The sequence below is a fragment of the Pan paniscus genome, chromosome 7 (genome assembly GCF_029289425.2).
Source record: "Pan paniscus chromosome 7, NHGRI_mPanPan1-v2.0_pri, whole genome shotgun sequence".
Classification (NCBI taxonomy): domain Eukaryota; kingdom Metazoa; phylum Chordata; class Mammalia; order Primates; family Hominidae; genus Pan; species Pan paniscus.
This window is the reverse complement of record NC_073256.2, coordinates 142,961,928-142,967,927: the sequence shown is the minus strand read 5'-3', so window position 1 is coordinate 142,967,927 and position 6,000 is coordinate 142,961,928. Positions and strand designations below refer to the sequence as shown.

At 43.5% G+C, this 6,000-nt stretch overlaps 1 long non-coding RNA gene across 1 annotated transcript in view; it reads right to left on the bottom strand.

The window, feature by feature from the left end:
* Nucleotides 1–2,070: 2,070 nt before the first annotated feature.
* The window catches only part of LOC134730945 (uncharacterized), a 76,788-nt gene continuing 72,858 nt past the window's right edge, over nt 2,071–6,000 (bottom strand). Inside the window, exons 3-4 of the long non-coding RNA XR_010112879.1 lie at nt 4,362–4,544; nt 2,071–4,253 (exon numbers count right to left, since the gene is read on the bottom strand). This is a non-coding gene — a long non-coding RNA (uncharacterized LOC134730945). The remainder of the gene's footprint in view (nt 4,254–4,361; nt 4,545–6,000) is intronic.

Below are 6,000 nucleotides of genomic sequence, written 5' to 3'. Positions count from 1 at the left end.
AAACTAGTAATGGCCAAACCAAGTCAATTATCTCTTTCCTGGGAGGTGAATTCAAAATTTCATTTATTTTGAATTGAAATAAATGGCCAGAGAACTTGGACTTTGGTAAAGAAACTCTGAAAATCATCCTGGCAGTGATTTTCGGAAATAAGTGGGGGCTAATCATTCTCCCCAACTTGTAATATGGGCCTTGGCTACCATCAGCCACCTCCTTCAACCTGTGACCTCATCCTGGGCCCTTCCTGCCCTAACATCCACATGTCACCACCTGTACCCAAGGTCACCAAACTAAGTGATCGTCACTTACTCTTCTTAACAAATGAAACCTTGTTTTCCCACAGAATCCTCTAGAAACCCAAGGGGCAAGCCTAGAGAATTCCATGCTTGGGAGGTGGGGCAAGGATCACTACCTGATTTCTTATAAGCCCTTGGCACAGGGAAACAGGAGGATGTGCCTGCTTTGGGGTGTCAGTGGTATTCAGGGAGGCCTGGTACTTTCACTGGATTCAAGTCCCCACCCTTCTTTCTCTTGCCCATTCCCTGAGCCCTGGGGAAGAAGCCCAAACTCCCTACAAGGTGGTGCTGGCAAGAAATTGCCCCATCCTTCTTATCAGACCTACTTGGCTGCCCGATCCAGACCCGTCCCTTGTACAGTCACAGGTGAGGCTCCGCCCAGGCAGTTGCAACTTGCTCAGGTGAAGCAAACTGACTCACCTGAAAGGTGAGGGTGAGCCAAAACCAGGACACCCAGGAAAGCCCAGAGCAGGTCAGTTTGGAAGCAGAATGCTGAGGAGGGACCATGGGAGGCCTGGGCTGCCCAGTCAATGACCCACTCTGCAGGATGGCCCTGCAGCCAGCTCCAGGCAGGGACTTCAGCCTCTCTTTCTCGTCCTCCCACCTCTGACTCTCCTCCCACGGCACTTGCCACAGTGGGCTGGCTGCTCAGACAACGCCTGATGACAGATGGATATGCACAGCACCATAATTCATCCGTCTAAGATGCTGGTGATTGTAAGATGCAGCATTATTTTACATACCTCTAAGAAAGAAAAACATGTTACCTACCCAATTATGACACATGGATTTTGATTACACAGAATGTGTATTTCACACTTACTGAAAGCTTTTTTAGTTTTATTTAGAACGGGTTTTTACTCTATATCAGCTTCATGCATGCATGAAAAGGAAAATAGAAATGAGGTAAGTTGTTTAAGGTATTCCTAAAACTTAGTCACATTCAGAATCCAGCTCCTCTGAGTCACTTTTTGACTCAGAGCTGTCTATGTGCAACGTTTTCCCCACAACGCCACCCTCTGAGCCATCTGGACCCAGGGATGATCACAGGAAGGATGCAGTACTTCTTCACAGAGTGTTTTGCTCTTGCTCTTGTCTTGGGGTTTTCTTCCAAGCTACTGACATCATTCTGCCAGATTAATTGTACAGACAATGAAAACTACATCATGAATGCCTCCTTCCCAAAAGTGACTATTAGATGTATCCCATTTTCAGAGATGATAGAAAATGAATGTGCATTTAACTTGATAATATGTGGCATAATAGTGACAGCTAACAAGTATTGAACAGCTAAAACATCCCAAGGACTGTGCTAAGTACACACCCTATATATGTTATCTTATTCCATCTGCTGTCTGAGGTAGATAATAACATGAGCTAACCTTATGTCATGCTTACTTTTTGCCAGACACTGTTTAAGTACCTTGTATATATTAACTCATTTAATCTTCCCAGTGGCCCTATAAAGTAAATAATATTCCTATTTTGCAGATGAAGATGACGACAATAAGCTACTTGCACAAGATTAACACAGTCAGTGGAAAACTGGGATTTGAATTCAGAAGTTCAGTACTAGAGTCTACACTTAACCACGACACCATTTGTGCTGGTAATGTGCCCATTATACAGATAAGGGAACTGAGGCTTACAAGAAATAAATCCTTGCCCAAGGATACACAGCACAAGGGCCAACAACCAAATCAACATCTGATTTGAAAGCCCGTGTTGTCTCCCATTTTGCTATGCCATGTAGAGGAGACAAAAGGGCAAATATCAAATTCAGATATTTAGATTGAATTCTGTAATTCAGAATCCAATGTGGCATCATACTGAAAAAAATTAACTCACTTTTTTCTTGCAACGATGCAGGTAGTACAATTTTCTTATAGGGATCTGAAGGATGTCTCATTCATCTGTTCATTTATTCACTGAATAACTATTTTTGAAATGCCTATTATGAGCGAGGCCCTGATCTAGGTGCTTCAAGGAGCTTACAATGTAGCTGAAATAATAGACTTCGGACAAGTGATTAAAGTGTGACCAAGGGGGAAATACTATTTACGACTGCAAATGACTGGAACCCCACTGCCACTGAGGAAGATGGTTTAGGAAGGAAGCAGAGATGCAGAAAGTGGAGGGAAGATGGCAGCCAAGCTACTTGTTGGGCAGTTGGAGAATCTTGAAAACAATGACATTTAACCAACTCAAAATTAATGTATTTGCATTCTCATCATGTAACTCCCTCCATATCCATAAACCTTTCATAAAATTTACTACACATACAACGACCTTGAGTAAAGGCTTTTAATGGAAATCGAGAAAAGAAGTTGAGGTCCTCATCTGTGTGAATATGGGGGTGGGAAAGAGCATATATGAGAAGGACCGAGCATAATTTGGGGGATCAGAGAAGCCTGCTGCATTGGCATAAACATTCTGACTTTGCTGACCTGCTAACCCTCACTTGTCCACAGTTCTGAAATCCTCATCTGTCTTGGTCCTTGTTGAAAACCCAGAGCCTTGAATGATGTCAGACACATAACAGGTGCTCAGTAAATATTTTTTGATTGCCTGACTACATGAATGATCTCAGCAGCCCTTCAAAATCTCTCCCACTTGTGTTTCTCTAACACTCCCCGATGTACCCTCAGAGCCTGGCACATAGTAAGTGCTTAATAAAGAGCCCTTGACTGACAAAAACCTTTCTCCACAGTTTAGATAATCTCCTTGAACTGGCTTCCAGTGAAATTACTAGATCAAAGAGAACGGAGACAGGTAAGGCCTTGGATGTGATACCAAACTCCTCATCAAAAGGAGTGCAGAGTGCATCCTGGTCATAGCATTGTAGGAGAGCACCTAGGACAATTTCTAATGTTCTTGCCAATACCTTCTTCACTTGCCCTCCACAAGGAGCTAAGGCAGCTAAGACCCACTCACCTTGAGCTCACCCTTGACCACAGTCCCTTGCTTTAGACATCACACCTGGACCACTGCCAGAGTCTCCACACTGAACTCCTTGTACCTGCTCTGATCTCTCTTAGTAACCAGCATGTTCTTTGCAAAGAGCAAAATTTGAACACATACCCTTCTGTAGCTATTTCTTTCTCCCAAACCTCTCCTATCAGTGGGCTGGGTTCTCCTGAATTTTCATCAACTCTTCCCATCCATTTCCTCTTCTTCCTCTCTATTCCACTCCCAACCCCAAATGCAGCTCTAAATAAGGCCCAGGTCTATCTGACTCCAAAACTTACTGTTAACTAACATTAATGAACCTTTTGTGCCCCTTATAAATTAAATCATGTTAATGATTCATTGGGTATATTTTTATTGGACTACCATGGTGTACAGGATTTCCAGAATCCAGATGACATAGGTATTTCTTAAGCATGTACTATGTGCTAGGCATTGACTGGACTGGTCACATTCACATATTGTCTCATTTAATTCTCATCGCAGCCCTACAAGGCTGACAAGGACACAGAGGCTCAGAGAGTGAAATAAAGAGGAGAGATGTCCCCAGTGGGAATGAAGGACAAATAAGAGCTTTTGGCCCAACTCTCCAGACTCCCAGTCTTGTGTGTTCAGTACTTATTGAACACCTAAACTTAAGTATTATACCATGGATCAAGATAAAAGGCAACTGTACTATCTCCTTTTGGCCTTACAGCGTTGTATGTTAAAAAGTTCTTTCAGGTGTCTAATCTAAATTCCTTTTGCTGCAACTCAAACCCATTCCCACCCTTCCATCCCCACCCCCATCCTTAGATAAGTACAAAAACAACAATTGCAGATGAGATTACCAAACTTCTCCTTTCATGGCTTCTGTCTTCAGTTGCCTCACAGTCCTGAGATAAGCCCCACAGAACAGGCTTCCTATCTCCCTGGGTGTTGCCTCCACCCAGCGTCACTCCTCAGCCCCTGGCCAGAGCCAGAGAAGACCAGTCGCTTCAGGGGAGTCTTTTCTGAGGGGGAAGGGAAGAAAGATACAGAAAGCTGAAAGCTTCTCCCAGCTGACCACTTCTTGGGAGGTGGCCACAGGTGACATCTTGTGGGAAAACGTGTTTCCTCACCTGAGAGGCTCCCTAGATTAGGAAACAGTAATGACAGGCCAATGAACTTGCCCTTGCCCCCCGTAGTTCCCTAGAAGGCCCCACTAGATAGATACACAGCATTCTTCTTCAGTGGTTTATCAGACGAGACAAGGTCAGCCACAGCCCTCCTATGGAACTTGAAGATGACTGCATCTAGGTCCCCTAGAATACAGAATAGGCTTAGTAAATGTTTGATGACTAAATGATTTTTAAGAGTGAGAGAAAGCGTAAATGAATTAGCATGTGATTAAATGGATCTATTTAGTGAGTGAATAAATAGAAAAGTATGAATCAGCGTTAGTAAACAAATGAGTTTGTAAAAGAATAAACTTCTAAGTGACTAAATGAATGAATAAATGAGAGGAGGAAAGAGTAACAAAATTATTAAATGGGTACATGATTGAGCACGTGAAAAAAATAATGCATGAATATGTGAGTCAATTAAATGAGTGTGTGGACAATGGATGGATGGATGGATGATGAACACATTCACGACTTCTTAGAGAAAGACTAGAGCGCTAAGTTGTGGACTCTAGTGAGGCCAATAACTAGGTCTGTTTTAGTCCTTGCATTATGCCCATCCCCAAGTACAGTGCTCTATGCATGCTAAGAATTCTGATAGGTATTTGCTAATGAATAAACAGAAGGATAAATAGACATCCTCCTGGCTGCGATACACAATACATGGTACTAAAATCTTCACTGGAGTGCAGTGGCACAATCACAGCTCACTGCAGCCTTGACCTCCTGGGTTCAAAGTATCCTCAAACCTCACCCTCTGAGTAGCTGGGACTACAGGCACATGCCACCATGTCTGGCTAATTTTTACATTTTTTATAGAGACAGTGTTTGCCATGTTAACCAGGCTGGTCTTGAACTCCCAGGCTCAAGTGATCTGCCTGCCTCAGCCTCCCAAAGTGCTGGGATTATCAGGATGCTCACAGTAACCAGGTGCCTTTGTGCAATATTCAAACTGCACCACCAGACACAGAGTCCCAAGAGACAGATGGGGTGATAATAGAGATAGACAAGGAGGAAATGTTCACTTCACATTTCAGACTCAGCCTGGATGCCATTCCACACCTTTGTCTTATGGAGTCAAACAGATGTGGATTCAAATTCAAGCTTCATTGTCTACCCCATGATTCCTGTCTTTCTCTTTCTCACGACTCTTTCCAGAGGAAACAGACTTCCACACCACAATCCTGATCAAAGCATCTCCTGCCATCTTGACAGAATCATAGCTGTCGTCAAAGATGTTCCTGTGTCCCAGGAAGGGGAACATCACACACCGTGGCGTGTCGTGGGGTGGGGGGAAGGGGGTAGGGATAGCATTAGGAGATATACCTAATGTAAATGATGAGTTAATGGGTGCAGCACACCAACATGGCACATGCATACATATGTAACAAACCTGCACATTGGGCACATGTACCCTAGAACTTAAAGTATAATTTAAAAAAAAAAAAAAAAAAAAAGATGTTCCCATGTCCTTCTGTTGGCCAGGCTTGGGCTGTTTCCAAGCCAAGCAAGCTTTCAGGCCTAAGCCTCTGCCATCAAGGAGCTGGGTGCTGAGAAGTGATTCCCTGGAGGCACTGTTTACAGCAAACAGCCCACA